The 18,783-nt window shown below is 39.3% G+C and overlaps 1 pseudogene; it reads right to left on the reverse strand.

Moving 5' to 3' along the window:
* Positions 1 to 14,734: 14,734 nt before the first annotated feature.
* Positions 14,735 to 17,488, reverse strand: LOC129512159 (eukaryotic initiation factor 4A-I-like; annotated as a pseudogene).
* Positions 17,489 to 18,783: the final 1,295 nt, after the last annotated feature.

Consider the following 18,783-nt stretch of genomic DNA (forward strand, 5'->3'; position numbering starts at 1 on the left):
GGCCCGGATACCGGAAGGAGGGCGGGCGGGGGCGGGGCCAGGGCCGCGAGCGGGCGAGACGCGGCGGGGGCGGGGCGGGGGCGGGGCGGGGGCGGGGGCGGGGCGAGGGCGGCCGCGGCCACAGCGACACCTGGCGAATCTCCGAGGCCACCCCACCCTGGGGCCCTGGGGGGGAAACGAACGGTGGAGTTTCTGCGGCTCGGCGGCGGCGGGGTGGAAGAGCTGCCAACAATTTTAGCCAAAGGATCCGGACAACAGGGCACCCTGGGGCTGCGCCTCCTCCTCATTTTTTCTTATTCTTGGATTGTAGTGAAAAGAATACTCATAAAATTTACCATCTTAGCCATTTTTAAGAGTACATTTCAGAAGTGTTAGACTATTTTACATTGCTAGGTACCAGATCTCTAGAATTTTTTCACCTTGCAAAGCTGAAACTGCATCCATTAAGCAACCCTCCCTTATTGTTATAATAACCACTTACCGTTACATTACATCCAAGTTATAGAACCTATGGGAGAAATGTCAGTAGGTCCAAGTTATAGAACCTATGGGAGAAATGTCAGTAGGTCCAAGTTATAGAACCTATGGGAGAAATGTCAGTAGGCACCGCGAGCAAGACACCGATTAATGCGTCTTAGTAGCTGATTTCACTCTCTTTCTATTTAAAACCTACTCTGGAGATTCTTCAGAGAAGGGACAGCACCTTTTTTATTTGTATGCCAGCGCCTCCCTTGTAGTCAGGCACATCGTTAACGATTAATCCATGTTTAACTAATGAATGCACAGAGAAAAGTTGAACAAATTAGTAATTGTGAACTGTTTCATTGGTTGATGGATCACCCCTGTGAATCAGGATTGTAGCCTTCAGAAATGTCCTCAAATCTCTGTTGTAAATTGTTGACTAGATCAGAAGCACCCTGTAGCTACAATGTTGTACAAAACTAATCAACGTGGGATGCTTGGGTGGCTCAGCGGTTGAGTGTCTGTCTGCCTTCTGCTCTGGTGGTGATCCTGGAGTCCTCCAATCAGGCTCCCCGCAGGGAGTCTGCTTCTCCCTCTACCTAGGTCTCTGCCTCTCTCTCTTGGTGTCTCTCATGGATAAATAAATAAAATCTTAAAAAAAAAAACAACACCTAATCGAGCTATTTGTAACAATAACTCAAAAATTAAGACATTCATATCTAGCCAAGATAGAGTAGAAGATGCACTGGCAGACTGTCGTCTCCCCCCTAGAAATAATGTTGTTAACCAGAAAAGCAGTTCTATAAAATATGCAAATAAATGTAAAACATCGTTTTCCTCACTTTGAATCTTTTAAAAATAATCTTTTAGATTTTTTCAAAAATCGAAATTTTATTTATTCATAAATAAATGAATTATTTAACCACTCAAACACTGAGCCACCCAGACGTCCCAATCATTTCGATTTTTAAAAGTATTATAGGTTTATAATATATGTAGAAGTAAAATACATATGACAAGAATAGCACAGAAGGTGGAGGTAATAAATCTGTAGAGATATTACATTTTATGTGAAGTATTTTAATAGAATTTTAAAATAGTGATAAATTAAAGATGTATATTATAAATACTGGCGCAACTCCCCCAAAAAGGGGAAAAAAAACAATTAAAAAGAGGAATAGCTGATCAGCCAATAGTGGAGATAAAAACTGAGCTGTAAAGTATAATCAATTAATCTAGGGATGCCTGAGTGGCTCAGTGGCTCCTGGGACTGGAATCACGCCCACATCAGGCTCCTGTGGTTAAAGGTCAAGTGATGGAAAAGATAAACCATGCAAATATGAAACAAAATTCAAGCCAGAGTAGCTACAGTACTATCAGACAAAATAGATTTCAAAACAAAGAATATCACCAGTGTTACAGGCTGAATGCTCATATCCTCCCAAAATCTCTATGTTGAAGCCCTAACCCCTGGGTGCGGCTATGTTTGGAAATGGGGACTCTAAGGAAGTAATCATTACTAAATGAGGTTGTAAGTATAGGGTCCTGATCCAGTAGGAGTAGTGCTCTTATATAAAGAAACACCAGAGTCCTACTCTTTCTTTCCCCACACTCACACACACTAAGTATAGGCCATGTGAATACATGGTAAGAAGGCAGCCTTTTGCAAACCAAGGGGAGAGCTCTCATTAGACATCAGCCCTGCTGGAAACTTGATTTTGGATTTTCCAGTCTCCAGAACTGTGCAAAAATTCATTTTTCTTGTTTAAGCTACCCACTTTGTGGTATTTTGTCAGAACAACCTGAGCAGACTAAGGCACCAAGGATAAAGAGGAACATTTCATAATGATAAGGAGATAAATTCATCATGATAATGTAATGGTAATAACTGTGAATGAGTCTCATAACCAAGCTTTAAAGTAAAAAAGGAAAATCTAATAGAACTAGAGAACCAGACAATATTAATACTATTGTTGGAGATTTCAACACTCCTCCCTGAGTAATTGGTAGACCAAGTATACATAAAGAAGCCTTGAGCAAAACTATCAACCAACTTAACCTAACTGACATCCAGAACACTTCTTCACCTTGCAATAGCAGAATAAAAATTGCTTCAGCAGCAACAAAATAATAATAAGGTCGATCATATATATGTAAGGTCATAAAACAAGTGACAAAAAAATTTAAAAGATTGAATTCATCCAAAGTTTTTTTCTCTAATATCAACAAAACTAAAAACCTTATGTAAGTTATCAAAAGCCAACTAGAAATCAATAATAGAAATCTGGAAAATCTCTAAATATTTGGAAATTAAACAATTAAGTTCCAAATAATCCATGAGTTAAATAAAAAGTACAAAAGGAATTATAAAATATTTTGATCTGAATTTAAATAAATATAGAAAACATCAAAATGTATGCAATGTAGCTAGTGCAGTACAAGGAGGGAAGTTTATAACATTAAGTGCTTACATCTGAAAAGATATAAGGTCTCATTTATCTAAGCTTCCACATTATCTAGAAAAAAAAAGGAGCAAATTAAACTCAAAGCAAGCAGAATAAAGAAAGTAATAGAGTGGAAATCAATAACATAAAACATAAACACAATACAAAAGTCAATAAAACCAAAAGCTGATTATTTGTAAAAATCAATAAAATTGATAAACCTATATCCAAACTAATCAGAAAATAACCAGAAAAAAGACAGACTAATAATATCAGAAATGAAAGAGGAGCATTACCATAGATTTCACAGGCATCAAATAAATAAGGGAAACAGTCTGAGGAATTACGCCAATAAATGTTCAAATTTACATGAAATGGACAGATTCTGTGAAAAACACAATGTATTATCCTGCCAGTTTTTGATTTGACAAATGTACCATGGTATGTATAATAGTAACAAAGGGTGGAAAGTGGATAAAAGACATACGAGAATTCTCTGTGTTATCCTTGAGAATTTTCCATAAAGTTAAAATTATTGCAAATCAAGGAATTTATTTTAAGAGGAATTCAAGAAAATTATTCTACAATATGTGGATATCATTATACATACACATAGACTATACATTTCAAAAGACCATATCATTTACCTAGAAAAATCAGCCCAGACTAGTCACTACCAAAACATACTCTGGTAAAACTCTTGGACTTTAAATATAAGAAAAAAACTGTCCAACATATTTTGGCAAAAAGACCCAATAAGTCATGAGGAAAGAAAATAAAATTGGCATTTACGTTCAGACAGAAAGGTTTTTGCCAGAATGCAATTAAATAGCATATTTAAGATATTCAGAGAAAGAAAATTTAAGCTAAGGACTTAGCTTACCTGCTTTTCTTTTTTTAAAAAAAAAACTTATTTTATTTAAATTTAATTTGTTAACACATAGTGTAGCGTTAGTTTCAGATGTAGAGCTCAGTTATTCATCCATTGCATATAACACCCAAAGCTCATTTCATCATGTGTCCTCCTCAATGCCCATCATCTAGTTGCCTCACGCCCCTCCTCCCCTACAGCAACCCTCAGTTGGTTTCCTATACTTAAGAATCTCTTATGGTTTGTCTCCCCCTCTGATTTCATCCTATTTTATTTTTCCCTCCCTTCCCCTAAGATCCCGTTTTGTTTCTTAAATTCCGCATATGAGTAAAACCATTGTTTTTCTCTGATTGAGTTATCTTGCTGAGCATAATACACTCCAGTTCCATCCACATTGAAGATTTCATCCTTTCTGATGGCTGAGTAATATTTGATTTTAGATATAGACCACATCTTCTTTATCCATTCATCTGGTCTCTTTCCATAGTTTGGCTATTGTGGACATTGCTGCTATAAACATTGGGGTGCGGATCAGATCACAGCATCTGTGTCCTTTGGGTAAATACCCAGTCGTGCAATTTCTGGATTATAGCGTAGGTCTATTTTTAACTTTTTGAGAAACCTCCATGTTGTTTTCCAGAGTGGCTCTATCAGCTCGCATTCCCACCAACAGTGTAAGAGGGTTCCCTTTTCTCTGCATCCTCACCAACATTTGTTGTTTCCTGACACGTTAACTTTAGCTGACTGTTATGAGGTGGTATCTCACTGTGGTTTTGATTTGTATTTCCCTGGTGCCAAGAGTGATGTTGAGCATTTTTTCATGTTTTTATTGGCCATTGGTATGTCTTCTTTGGAGAAGATGACATGATACTTATGTGGAAAACCCAAAAGTCTCCACCCCAAAATTGCTAAATCTCATATAGGAATTTAGTAACATGGCAGGATATAAAATCAATGCACAGAGATCAGTGGCATTTCTATATACCAACAATGAGACTGAAGAAAAAGAAATTAAGGAGTTGATCCCATTTATAATTGCACCAAAAACCCATAAGATACCTAGGGATAAACCTAACCGAAGAGGTAAAGGATCTAAAAACTATAGAACACCCATGAAAGAAATCGAGGAAGACACAAAGAAGTGGAAAAATATTCCATGCTCATGGATTGGAAGAACAAATATTATTAAAATGTTTATGCTACCCAGAGCAATCTATATAGATTCAACACAATCCCTATCAAAATACCATCAGCATTTTTCAGAGGGCTGTAACAAATAATCCTAAAATTTGTATAGAACCAGAAAACAGGGCAGTCCCCGTGGCGCAGCGGTTTAGCGCCGCCTGCAGCCCGGGGCGTGATTCTGGAGACCCAGGATCGAGTCCCGTGTCGGGCTCCCGGCATGGGGCCTGCTTCTCCCTCTGCCTGTGTCTCTGCCTGCCTCTCTCTCTCTCTCTCTGAATGAATACATAAATAAATCTTAAAAAAAAAAAGAACCAGAAAACACCCCAAATACCCAGAAGACTGTTGAAAAAGAAAAACCAAAACTAGTGGCTACACAATTCTGGACTTCAAGTTGTATTACAAAGCTGTTATCATCAAGACAGCATGGTACCGGCACAAAAACAGACACATAGATCAACGGAACAGAATAGGGAACCCAGAAATGGACCCTCAACTATGTGGTCAACTAATATTCGACAAAGCAGGAAATGGAAAAAAAAAAGATAGTCTTTTCAACAAATGGTGTTGGAAAAATTGGACAGCCACATGCAGAAGAATGAAACTGGGCCATTTTCTTACACCATACAGATAAGCTCAAAATGGATGAAAGACCTAAGTGTGAGACAAGAATCCATCAAAATCCCTGAGGAGAACACAGGCAACAACCTCTGTGACCTTGGCTGCAGCAACTTCTTACTAGACATGTCTCCAAAAGCAAGGGAAACAAAAGCAGAATGAACTATTGGGACTTCATCAAGATAAAAAGCTTTTGCACAGCAAAAGAAACAGTTGACAGAGCCGAAAGACAACCTACAGAATGGGAGAAGATATTCGCAAATGACATATCAGATAAAGGGCTAGTATCCAAGATCTATAAAGAATTTATCTGGGCAGGGCCCGGGTGGCTCAGCGATTTAGCGCCGCCTTCAGCCCAGGGCCTGATCCTGGAGACCTGGGATCAAGTCCCACGTCGGGCTTCCTGCATGGAGCCTGCTCCTCTCTCTGCCTGTGTCTCTGCCTCTCTCTCTCTCTCTCTCTCTCTGTGTCTCCCATTAATAAATAAAAAATCTTAAAAAAAAAAAGAACTTATCACACTCAACACTCAAGAAACAAAAAATCCAGTGAAGAAATGGGCAGAAGACATTAACTGCTTTTCAAGAATAAAGGTTTTAAAGATGTAGACAGTTTTGAAGATGTTAAGGACACAGGTAATATTGCTCCCAGCCTTCTTGAGGTATCTAGTAGAGGACAAGTTTCAGAAAATGATTGGAGAAATTCATCTTCAGTTTTGGTGATGAGCATTTTGCTGTAGAATTGGGGAAAGAACAGTGAGAATAAGGTTAAAAGAATAGTATGTTGTTTTTTTATAGATTTGATAATACAGATATAATACAAATATCAAAAATGAGGAGAAAGCAGAGATGATAAATGAAGAGAAAGTCTTGCTTTTGAAAACCAGGAATAAAAGATAACACTTTATCTATTTACTTTAAAAAAAAAATTAAGTAATCTCCAACCTAACTTTGGGCTTGAACCTACAGCCCTGAGAATAAAAGTCAAATGTTTTACTGACTAGCCAAAAGATAATAAATACTTTAATTAGATATTAGAGATAAAAGAAAAAGAAAGAGGTGACCAGCTAACTACAGTATTGTTCATAGTAGAAAGACAGTATCAAAATAAGAGGGGTCTGAATCCTGATAATACAAATGAAACATTCTTCTAAGTTACACGGAAATTTCATAAAATTGACGTATCAGAGTCCGCAAAGAAAATTTCAATGTATTGGGATGCCTGGGTGGCTCAGTGGTTGAGTGTCTGTCTGCCTTTGGCTCAGGTCATGATCCCAGGGTCTTGGGATTGAGTCTTGTATCAGGCTCCCTGCCGGGAGCCTGCTTCTCCCTCTGCCTATGTCTCTGCCTCTCTCTGTGTCTCTCATGAATAAATGAATAAAAGCTTTAAAAAAAGAAATAAATGAAAATAGAATAATGACCATAAAATCAAAGGAAATGTAGAAAAATTTATAAAGACTAATCTGTACAATTCCATGCAAATAAATTTGAAAACCTATATGAAACCATTTGAAATGGACAATATTCCAGTAATATCTAAAAACATATACCAGAAAAAGATGAATTTGACTATATCGAAATTCAAAAAGGTCTTTTACCTAAGAAAAAATCAGTATAAACAATGTAAAAAGACAAATAAACTTAAAGTTTCCAACTTATACTACTGGAAAGTTTCAACACTCATAACATAAACAGCTTCTAAAAGCTGAGAAGAGGGCAGCCCCGGTGGCTCAGTAGTTTAGCACTGCCTGCAGCCCAGGGTGTGATCTGGAGACCATGGATCGAGTCCCACGTCAGGCTCTCTGCATGGAGCCTGCTTCTCCCTCTGCCTGTGTCTCTGCCTCTCTCTCTCTCTCTCTCTCTCTCTCTCTCTCTGCAACTCCATGAATAAATAAATAATAAAATCTTTTAAGAAATTAAAAAAAATAAAAGCTGAGAAGAAAAAGAGCAAATAACTCTAGGGAAAAATGGGTTAGTGAAATGAACAGATAATTCACAGGAGTAGAAATAAAAGTGGCGGGCAGCCCTGGTGGTGCAGCGGTTTAGCGCCACCAGCAGCCCGGGGTGTGGTCCTGGAGACCCGGGATGGAGTCCCACATCAGGCTTGTTGCATGGAGCCTGCTTCTCCCTCTGCCTGTGTCTCTGCCTCTCTCTCTCTCTGTGTGTGTGCCTCTATGAATAAATAAATAAAATCTTTAAAAAAAAATAAAAGTGGCGCTTACACATATAAAGATGTTCTAGCTTGCTCATATTTTTAAAAAATGCATGCAAAAGAAAATGACACAGAGGAACCGTTTCTAATCTACCACGCTGGTAGTATTAAAAAATTACAACATACCTGTTGGCAAAGTTATGGGGAACCAGGCACTGTCATGTATTAATACTGGGAATGCAAAGCAATAGAGTTGCTATGGAAAGGAATTGGCATTATCAGGTAAAATTATCTATATATTTACCCTTTTAAAAAGCTTTATTTATTTATATTAGAGAGAGAGAGAGAGTGCATGAGTGTGGTGGGGGGCAGAGGGAAGGAGAGAGGGGAAGCAGACTCCCTGCTGAGCCAGGAGCCTGGCCTCAGGACTCTGAGATTGTGAGCTGAAACCAAGAGTCGGACGCTTAACCAACTGAACCACCCAGATGCCCCTGTACATTTACCCTTTTGCTCAGAAATTTCCAACAATATTCAGAGGCAGGGGGTAGGGGCTGAAGGAGTGGACACACTATTGGTAATAATGAAAAACTAAAATAACCCATATTTCCATCAGTAGGGACCTGGTTGAATGAACACAATGGAGTACCATGCAGTGTGAAAAGGAAGGACAAAAATCCATATATCCTGGTAGAGAGTGATCTTCTGTACCAATCTGTACCAATAAGTGGATAAAGCAGTTTGCAAAACAACATTCATGGTATGCTGCCTCACATGTGATAAAGAGGAAAATACCTATGTGTTGGTATACGTGCACACACAGTCATGCATATATGCTTATATTTACAAAAAGAGACAATGGAGCATAAGCCAAAACTGAATAAAATAGTTAACTGGAAGGGAAAGGAAGGAATAGAAAAGGACATTAGACTTCATGGAATATATTAGGTTTTATAGCTTTGACTTTGGAATCATGTAAATACCTTGCCTACTTAAAAATAAATACAAAAGGAGGGATCCCTGGGTGGCGCAGCGGTTTGGCGCCTGCCTTTGGCCCAGGCGCGATCCTGGAGACCCAGGATCGAGTCCCACGTCGGGCTCCCTGCATGGAGCCTGCTTCTCCCTCTGCCTGTGTCTCTGCCTCTCTCTCTCTCTCTCTCTCTCTGTGTGACTATCATAAAGAAATAAAAAAAATAATAAATGCAAAAGGAAAGAAAATCCCCCCCAAATTGAAAACACACTGAAACAACTGAATTTAACTATATGTCAAGTTTATACAACTTCTGTAACAACACAGAAAAGAACTATTTTGGGTGACTTTAAAACACAACATTTGGCTGGTACATCCCTAGCAAGACACAGCTTAAGGGCAATGACAATAACTATACACCCACATAGAAATTTTTAAATGTTTACAATCCTTTTTTTAATTATTATTTACTTATGATAGTCACAGAGAGAGAGAGAGAGAGGCAGAGACACAGGCAGAGGGAGAAGCAGGCTCCATGCACCGGGAGCCTGATGTAGGATTCGATCCAGTGTCTCCAGGATCGCACCCAGGGCCAAAGACAGGCGCCAAACCTCTGCGCCACCCAGGGATCCCTGTTTATAATCCTCTTAAGTTTTAGTAGCAGGAGTAGAATGGTTATTTTGAAACTGCTATAAGAATATTCTTGGATAAAGCAAATAAGTAATTATATTAATATTATTCACAGCTCAGCTTTTTTTTTTTGTTCCAAGAAAAGACATAAAAGTAAAATCCTCCTGAAATTTTAAATTTGAATTGGTAATATCTGCATAAATTCATGATTTCTTTTTCTCTTTCTGAGAAACCTACTTATTCCTGAGCTTGGTCTGCTGGAAGGTCTGGAAATAATAACAAGCCACCATATCAAAAAAAAAAAAAAAAAAAGCCACCATATCAAGCATCCCTGAGCTGGATCGTGCCTGCTAAGTACCTTTCCTCACTAAAAGGAACAGAGTTTCTTACACAAATGGCTGATGTCAAGTCTAGGTCAGGGAGACCCAGGGACATCTGTGGTGCCAGAAACCAAGGATGCTTTTGAAGACAATGGGAGTCATATCAAAAGGAATCTAGAACTGACTCTGAGATTCCCATCAGGCAAAGCTGGCAAAACCATAATGGCTCTGCCAGTCATTCTGATGTCTCTGAAATTATAACCAACGAGATTTTGTGTGCCCCCGATTTAAAGCATTAGGAAGTACACAATGCCCACCTAATTAGTTTTCTTGCAAATGAAACAAGACACAAAGAAAGGAAGAAAATCTTTTCCTAAATCAAGTCCCCAGTTCTAACTACTATTTTACAGGAAATACGAGGAATAGAAGGATAAGTGAAACCACTCAGGGAAGCAATTAGCCAAATCTAGAATGTGGGAAATCCTGCAAGATAAATATCAGTTTTATTCAACCGGAAAATTATATGAAAAGAAGGTGAACTGTTTTCAATTTTAAGATACTTAGAAAGCATATACCTATGAGAAACTCTGGTTGACTTCTGTATATGTTATGGTTGTTATAATGGGCAAGCTCTTAATCATGATAGGACCCAAGCAGCACCCTATTGCTGAATGGGTGTTACAAAGTAACTTTCCCAAGAAATGGGAAATAAGATTGCCATCCAAAAGTTAAAATGTTAATTAAATTAATCAACTTGGGTCATTGGCCCACTTTTGGGCTAGATGAAACAAGAGGAATGGAATTATTCTGATTGGTTTAGGGCAGTCAGGGCCACTCCTGTAGCTGGGGGTGGAGGTGGGGTGCGGTGGACATCATCCAGATGGTAGAGCTTCCTTGGTAGGGAGAGGTGACCAAGGAAATTAGGAGGACACCCACAATGCCTACCACAGTCAATAGCACTTGGGATATATTATTTTGAGGTTTCTCTAAAAGGTAATTTTCTTTTAGGTTTACTTTTTATCTTCAGCAGACTAACCAAACTGATCATTTCTGCTGGTAACTTTTCAAATGGCTATTACCTGGTTGCCAGGCCTTTGGGAAAAATCATCTAACTTAATTTAATTACCCAATTTGGTAAATCAAAACCATTTTATCTCTAGAGACATTTACACTTAATGGCTGAAAATTATGGTATAGTTATACTGCAAATAATTTATTTTGGTTAGCTTCTTAGTTCATCTATTTTAATCCTCTGGATAGAATTAAATGTGTCAAAGAAATGATTAATTTTCTAGCAGCGTAAAACTTTTACTTGGGGGTTGCAGATAATGGTAGAGCAGAATTTTATTTCTAGTAGACTGTTATTCTAAAGAGTAGCCACCTTCAACTGGAGTTAACCTGACTCTCTGCCTCATCTGCTGAAATTTTTATTTTTTATTTTTTTTTAATTTTTATTTATTTATGATAATCACTCAGAGAGAGAGAGAGGCAGAGACACAGGCAGAGGGAGAAGCAGGCTCCATGCACCAGGAGCCCGACGCGGGACTCAATCCTGGGTCTCCAGGATCGTGCCCTGGGCCAAAGGCAGGCGCTAAACCGCAGCACCACCCAGGGATCCCTGAAATTTTTAAATTATTCTTTTAGGGGCTGAATTTTGGATATAGCAGAAGTCATCGTTTCTCCCTCAAAATTCCATCCATAGCATGGCATGAATAAGACCTGTGCTAAATTCTGCTAAATATCAACAAATCAAGAGTGACATCATAAAAAAAAAGAGTGACATCATAGTATTTTGATAAAGCGTGAAAATGTGCATACAGGTGGGGGTGGGGAGCCATTTCATTTATATAATTCATTGGTTTTGGATCAAAAGTATTTTCGCATTTTAACCAATTTTAAGTTATTTTCGTAACTAAGTTCTTTTAATTCTTTAATTCTTTTAATTCTCCAGGGTCTTGTTTCTAGGATCTTGGAAACATGGATCTTGCTCTAACAAGAACAGGATCTTACTCTGGCAACACAGAGTCTAGGACTAGTTGTCAGCATCTCCCCAAAAGTATTGAAAAGATCTATACATAGTGAGGTCAATAATAAGCATTCCAATGATACTATTTCACACGATAATAGGCATACAATCTGGTAGATACAATCAGAAAGACTACGTACAAACAAGAGTGAAATGGGAAAGAACTTGAAGGAAAATTTTTTTTTTACATTGGTAAATTGTGTACAGTTTGTACTGTTCCCCTTTTCTCATCCTACACTACCTCTTTTATCTATTTCATGTTAAGTACGTTTTGCAAGTTTATACATTCTGATTACAAACTGTTACAGGGCTCCAAACTGTTATTCAGAACAGAGAAGTCTCTATTATTTTAAATTGAATACTTTCAAGTCCACAAAAGCTGTCTTCCTTTGAAGCTGCCAAACTGACCACCTACACACCGGCTATAAGTACCTTATTTATTTAGCAAGAAATACAGAAGAGAGGTGGCTACAGAGAATCAAGGGGGAACCAGCATATTTTTGTAAGGGTTTTCCCTCTGCACTGGCCGGATGCTGTCAAAGTATCTTCCCAGGTCTCTGTTCCCTTATCTCCATCGTTTGTCTCTTTATTTTGGTAGAATTTCGGACAAGTTGCAACCACAGTATAACTCCTATGTACCTTTTACCCAGATTCAAAAATGAATACATTTTAATCCATTTATTTTTTGCTTTATCTTGGTCTTTTCTCTCTTCCCACATCACACCATACAGTCTTTTTTTTTCTTTTTTTTTTAATAATTTGAGATCAAATTGCAGCCTTTGTGTTTGTGTATCTGCTTATCCCTAAATACTTCAGTGTATGTATCCTAAGTACAAGAATATTTTTTGACATAAGTGGAGGGCAATGAACAAAATCAGAAAATCTGACATGAATATGCACTATTATATAATCTGTATGTATTCAAATTTTGTCTTAATAATGTCCTTTGTAATTTTTCCTTCCAGTCCAGGACCTGAAGCAGGACCATGCACTGCCTTCAGTCTTCTCAAATCAATCTGTGACAGTTTCTCAGTCATCTTTTGTCTTTTATGGCTTTGATATTTTTGAAGAAGGTAGACCAGAGGCTTCGTAGACTAGCCCTCAATTTCAGCCTCCCTCCTGTTTCCCCATGATTAGACTCAGATTGTCTATTTTTGGCTAATCTACCATATAAGTGATATTGGGGCCTGCTCAGTGATATCTGCAGGCATATGATGTGGTTTTGTCTCATTACTGGTAATGCTAACTTTGATCACTTGGTCAAGGTAGTGTCTGTCAAACTTCTGCACTGTAAAATTATTAGTTATGTTTTTAGTTAACTAGTATTTGTGGGAAGATATGCAAACATACTGTCTCCTTAAACTTTCACTCCTTAATTTTCACATCTATTGATGATTTTCTAATTCTTTCATTCGTATCCTATGTATTAGTTGGTACTGTGCTTTGAGAAAGATTTCTCTTCTCCCATTTCTTTACTTATGTCAGTTTTGACTCATGAGTTTTTATTAATGGGTTTGAATTCATTACTTTATCATTTATTTCGATACTAAAATTGTCCCCAGTGGCCCTTTCAATCCGCAAACTTCTCTTTTTTCTATGTTACCATCTTTTTTTTTTTAAGATTTTATTTATTTATTCAGGAGAGACACAGAGACACAGGCAGAGAAGCAGGCTCCCTGTGGGGAGCCCAATGTGGGACTTGATCCCAGGACCCCGGGATCACGACCTGAGCCAAAGGCAGACGCTCAACGACTGAGCCACCCACGTGCCCCTATAATCATCATTCTTTGATCACTTCCCTAATTTGTGGTCCAGCAATTTCTCTACTTTTCCTGCCCTGGTCCTGGAATTAGCCTTTTTTTCCAAGAAGCACTTGTTCCTTTTAATGTTGAGAATGGTATTTAGAGAGTAAGGTCTGGTTGTTAGGTATGCTCATTGCTACAGATGTGCCCTCACTTTTAGATCCTATAACCATAGAGGGCAAGGCAACACACGCGTATACACTCACATCCTCATATGCGAATATTTATTTCTATATCTGTCTGTATGATTAAACTTAAAGAATGAGAAACTTGCAGCAGTATGGTGGAACCAGGTTGAACCAGCTCACAAGGGCTGATTACTAAATAATTGTATTTTGTGAGCTGATATTAGCTTGAAATCAGCCATTTGAGTATTTATACCACAACATTCTGCAAATGCTACAGATCAAATTTGTTCCCCTCGCCCCACCCCAAGTTTAGCAGAGCACTGCTGCATATCTGCCTTCCATTATCCTCAATTTTTAAATTCAGAATATTTAGGTTACATGGTAAAAGGGAATTAAGGTTGTTAATCAGCTGACTTAAGGGCAATTCTCCTGGATTATCTGGGCAGGCCAAAGTTGCTCACAAAGGTCCTTAAAGTGGAAGAGGGAAGCAGAAGAGGAGAGAGATGTGAGAATGGAAGGAGGGTCAGAGATGCTACCCTGCTGTCTTTGGAGATAGAAGAAGGGGACCACAAGCCAAGGGGTGTGGCTGGCTTATAGAAACTGGAGAAGCATTCTCCTCTGGAGCCCCCAGAAGGAACATAGCTCTCTTGACACTTTAATCTTAGTTCAACTCCTATTGGACTTCTAACCTACAGAACTGCAAGATAACAAATGTTTTGTTTAACCCACTATATTTGTGGTAATTCGTTACAGTAGGAATGGAAACCAAACATTTATGGTGTTGTATATGTTTCTTCTGTCAGGGAGCTTTCTGTCAGCCTAATGTCAGTGAGATTCATCCAATTTTGTTGAGTCTGTAATTTGTTTCATTTTATTGCAGAGTAGTATTCTATTATATGAAAGCCCGAGGCGAGTTTTGCCATTCTCATACTGCTAATTTCCAGTTATTAGACTACTAGATAACAACAGGTTTTGTTGTTGTTTGAATCAAAGTGTGAAATTTATTCAGAGAAAAAGAAAAAAATGACCAGATGTCCATCCCTCAGCTCCCTTCCCTCCCCGCCCTGCTCCTCTTCAATTCCCTGAGTCCCTGAGGACTGGACCCTGACTAGGGCTGGGTAGCAGAACAGCCCCTCTCAGAGGAGGTCAGCAACATTGAGGGGCATCTCCTCAATGGAAATGTTGAGGAATGTCTTGATGTCTCAAAGACTCTTCTCGTCTTATTCTGTCTCCATGTTAAAAGCCATATCCTTATGGCCAAATTAGCCACCAGGACCAGTTCTGTGGATAGAGTTTTCCCTGTTGGTGGGAAGGTCATAGCTGCTGACTAAAGAAATATGCTGCCCATCAATGCCTCTGGCCAGTAGGTCAGTAACAATTAATACTCTGCTAGAGCCAGAGCGGAATTCCCTTATGATTGTATTTCTTTTGGGTCCATGTCTCCAGGCCTGGCAGATACAGTGAAGTCTTGGGTGTGTCCATCTTCTCAGTGAGCCAACCAAACTTCCAGTGTTGAATATGACTGCCTGCATGATGGTGAGGGTGTTATACAAGTCACCTAGTGTCCAGCCTCCACTCCTCTTGTTCCACACTGATGTAGAACTGGTGGTGGGTGATGTAGGCCCTCTAGGGTCAACTCTTCCTTGGCCAGAATCCAAATGGGTCCCTCATGAACTTCTTGGTCATCTCAAGCACATCAGGAGGCTTTGCAGCTGACAGCAAACCCCGTGGGTGTTGTTGAGCTTTTGAAATATGTCATAGATCTGGTCCTTGAATCCATGGCTTAATATATCATCAGCCTCATCTAAAATAAACATTTTGATGTATTTGAGAGATAGGTATTTCCAGTTAAGCATATCAAACACATGACCTGGAATACCCATGATGATATAGGGAACTTCCATCTGCAGCTACTGCACCTCAGCATGCACATTTGTCCCATCAATGTGGGTGTGGCCCGAAGCACCCATGTAATCTCCCAATGTCATAATTACCTTCTGTATCTGCTGAGCCAACTCTCTAGTGGGTGGCAGGACAGTCTTGCATAGCCTTTATATCTAATTCAATCTGCTGCATAGTCCATATAGTAAAGGGGACTGTTTTCCCATGCCTAGATTGGGCTTGAGCAATCAGATAATAACCCTTGATACAAGGAAGAATGGCTTGATGCTGGATGGCAGAAGGCTTCTCAAAACCATTTGTGTAGGTGCCACAAAGAAGGGACTCAGGGTCATGTCATCAGAGCTGTCAACAATTCTAGGTACTCTTAATGATGCCTGTGGGCTTCATCCCACCAGGATCATTGTCACTGGATTGGAATTCCTGACTTAAAGGTATGATTCTTAGAAACTAGACCATGAACAGTTTTCTATACTTTTTTTTTATACAAGCTTCCATTCAAAAGAATGTTTACAAATGCTGATTTTGCTTGATTCCTAAACCAGACAGTATCAGCAAGGCTGCATCTTCATCCCTAGAAGAGTAGTCAATGCACAGATGTTCTTGAAAAATAGCCCAGCCATCAGCATCCCAGTATTGCACAAACCCTATCTGCTAGCAAAACTCCAACAAAGTCAGGTTAAAGAAGCTAAAAAAGGGCATCTGCCTTTGGCATCCTGGGATGGAGTCCCACAACAGGCTCCCCACAGGGAGCCTGCTTCTCCCTCTGCCTGTGTCTCTGCCTGTGTCTCTGCATCCCTTATGAATAAATAAATAAAATCTTTTAAAAAAGAAGCTAGAATAATGCAATATATAATTAAAAATTTTAAATAAATGAATAATTCTGTTGAGAGTGAAACTAGAACAGAAAATCCAAAAGCCCATAGCAGCATTACTAAAAGTAAAGAATGATAAATCAAAATGTATTCATTCATTCATTTTCAGGAAGAAAATAACTGAGCATCCATTCAGGGCTGACAACATTGTGCTAGCCTAAGTCATAAAGACTATGCTGACAACCTAGTAGGGACACAGATAAATAAACAATACCTGTCCATAACTTATCTTCTAAGTTCTATGATCATGCTTTTCATTGGGTGTCATGGAAGCAGAGAGACCCTTAAGTCTACCTGGTTGGGTGTGGACTCAGAAAGGTGTAGGGGAGACTGGAGCGTCCTCATTAATGAGAACAGGAAGTCCAAAGCCCAGAGGCAGGAACTTGTGGGCACCGTTGAGGAACGACAGGAACTTGACAAGTAGTCAAGGACGGTAGACCCTTGCTCCCTCAGGGGTATGATCTAAATTTAAACACCAGGAATAGGGAACCCTTAAAACATTACCATGTTTGTGGAGAGAAACTTTCAATAGGTTACCAATCAACAATTTGATCTAAAAGAGAGAGAAACATCATAGGGAACTTCTTTCAATTCCTCAAAATCCCCTCTCTCTCTTTTTTGTAAAAGTACCTAGGACTAACCTCTACCTGGAATGCTCTCTTCTTTTCCTATCCCCTCTCCTAAAATTTCTATTAGGTTGGCTAGTGATCCTTTAGATTGCAGCTTAAAGTCACTTCCTCTTACAAGTCTTCCCTGACCCCCCCGCCTGTCTCCCTGACCCCCAAACTTAGGAAGATGCTTTTGCTTTGCACAGCTACAGCTTCCTCAGACTTTCCCTATCATAGCTCTAGATGTCGTTGTCACTGTTTATATAGTTGTCTGCCTCCCAGATAGACAATGCAGTGGTAACCTCTGGAGGGTTATTATCACCATTCATAGCAGTGGAATCTGAGGTACATTGTGGATCAATACCTCAATTCCTCATCTCTAAAACAGGTGTAACAACAGGACATACCTTAGAGAGTTGTATGAATGCGTTCATACAGGCCAGGTGCTTAGAGCAGTGGTTCACAGAGGTTCTCAGACCGGTCCCTGATTCTTCTCATCATTTGCCATTTCGGCAAACGGCAACTCCAGTCTCCAACTACTTGAGCCAGAAACTCTGGAGGCATTCTTAACACCTTTCTCTTTCTCTCTAACCTCTCATTCAATCCATTAGTAAATCCTGCCTGTCAGCTCTCTTCTCAAATGATCCAGAGTGTAACACCTTCTCACCACTTCCTCTATGACCACCTTGATCTGGGCCACCATCCCTCTCACTTGGATTATTCAAACAGCATCCTCACTCAGCTCTTCACAGTCATACCATTGAAACCCAGCTCAGAGTGAGCCATTTCTCTGTGCAGACCCTTTCAGTGGTTCCTGTCTCACTCAAGTGAAGTCCAAAAGTCTTACAATGGCCTACAAGCCTCATGACCTGTCTCCAGCTACTTCTCATTCCAGTGGCACAGGACTCCTTGCTGTTTCTTAAACACATCATATGCGCTTCTGCCTCAGGACCTTTCTGCCTACTGTACCTCCTTCAGATGGCATAGTTTCTCCCTCACTCCTTTCTCCTCAGAGCAGCAAGACCTGTGTGTATCATCTTGTATAAAACCATCTTCCCTCAGTGGTTGAGTGTCTGCCTTCGGTTCAGGTCATGACCCTGGTCCGGGGATCCAGTCCTACATCAGGCTCCCTGCAGGGAGCCTGCTTCTCCCTCTGTCTATCTCCCTGTGTCTCTCATGAATAAACGAACAAATAAATACATAACATCATACAATACAAAATACAAAAACAATACATTAAAAAAAAAAACACGACCATCTCCCCTCCACTCTATACCCTGAACACTCCAATTCTTCATCCTGTTTTATTTATATTCATAGTAGTTATCACCATGTGGGATATATATACGTCTATCTACCTACATATGTACATGTATACAGATATCTGTATACATACACATATACATAGCTGTCTGTTTGTCTTTCCCTACCCAAATGTAAAATCTGGAAGTCAGGCATCTGTTTATTTTGTTCACTGCTATGTTCCCAGAGCATGAAACATGTTTAGTAAGTACTCAATAAATATTTGTAAATAAATGAATGACTATGGTTATTTGGTACACAGTAGTAGGTCCACTGTAACTACTCACTGCTGACTGAACACATGAATATTCCAGAATTTCCCATGAAGGGCATTGATAATGGTCAGCTCGGGTTAAAGAAGTGGGGGCATGTATCTTCAAACATTTGCTGCATGGGGTGCATGTTCTCGGAATCATGGTTTCTTCTAATCGTTTTTTAAAGTGAGTGTTTTATATGGTTTGCATGACCACTTTTAAGTAGTCTGCACTTTTAAGTTTCTAA

The sequence above is a fragment of the Nyctereutes procyonoides genome, unplaced genomic scaffold (assembly GCF_905146905.1).
Source record: "Nyctereutes procyonoides isolate TBG_1078 unplaced genomic scaffold, NYPRO_anot_genome, whole genome shotgun sequence".
In the NCBI taxonomy this organism is placed as follows: Eukaryota; Metazoa; Chordata; class Mammalia; order Carnivora; family Canidae; genus Nyctereutes; species Nyctereutes procyonoides.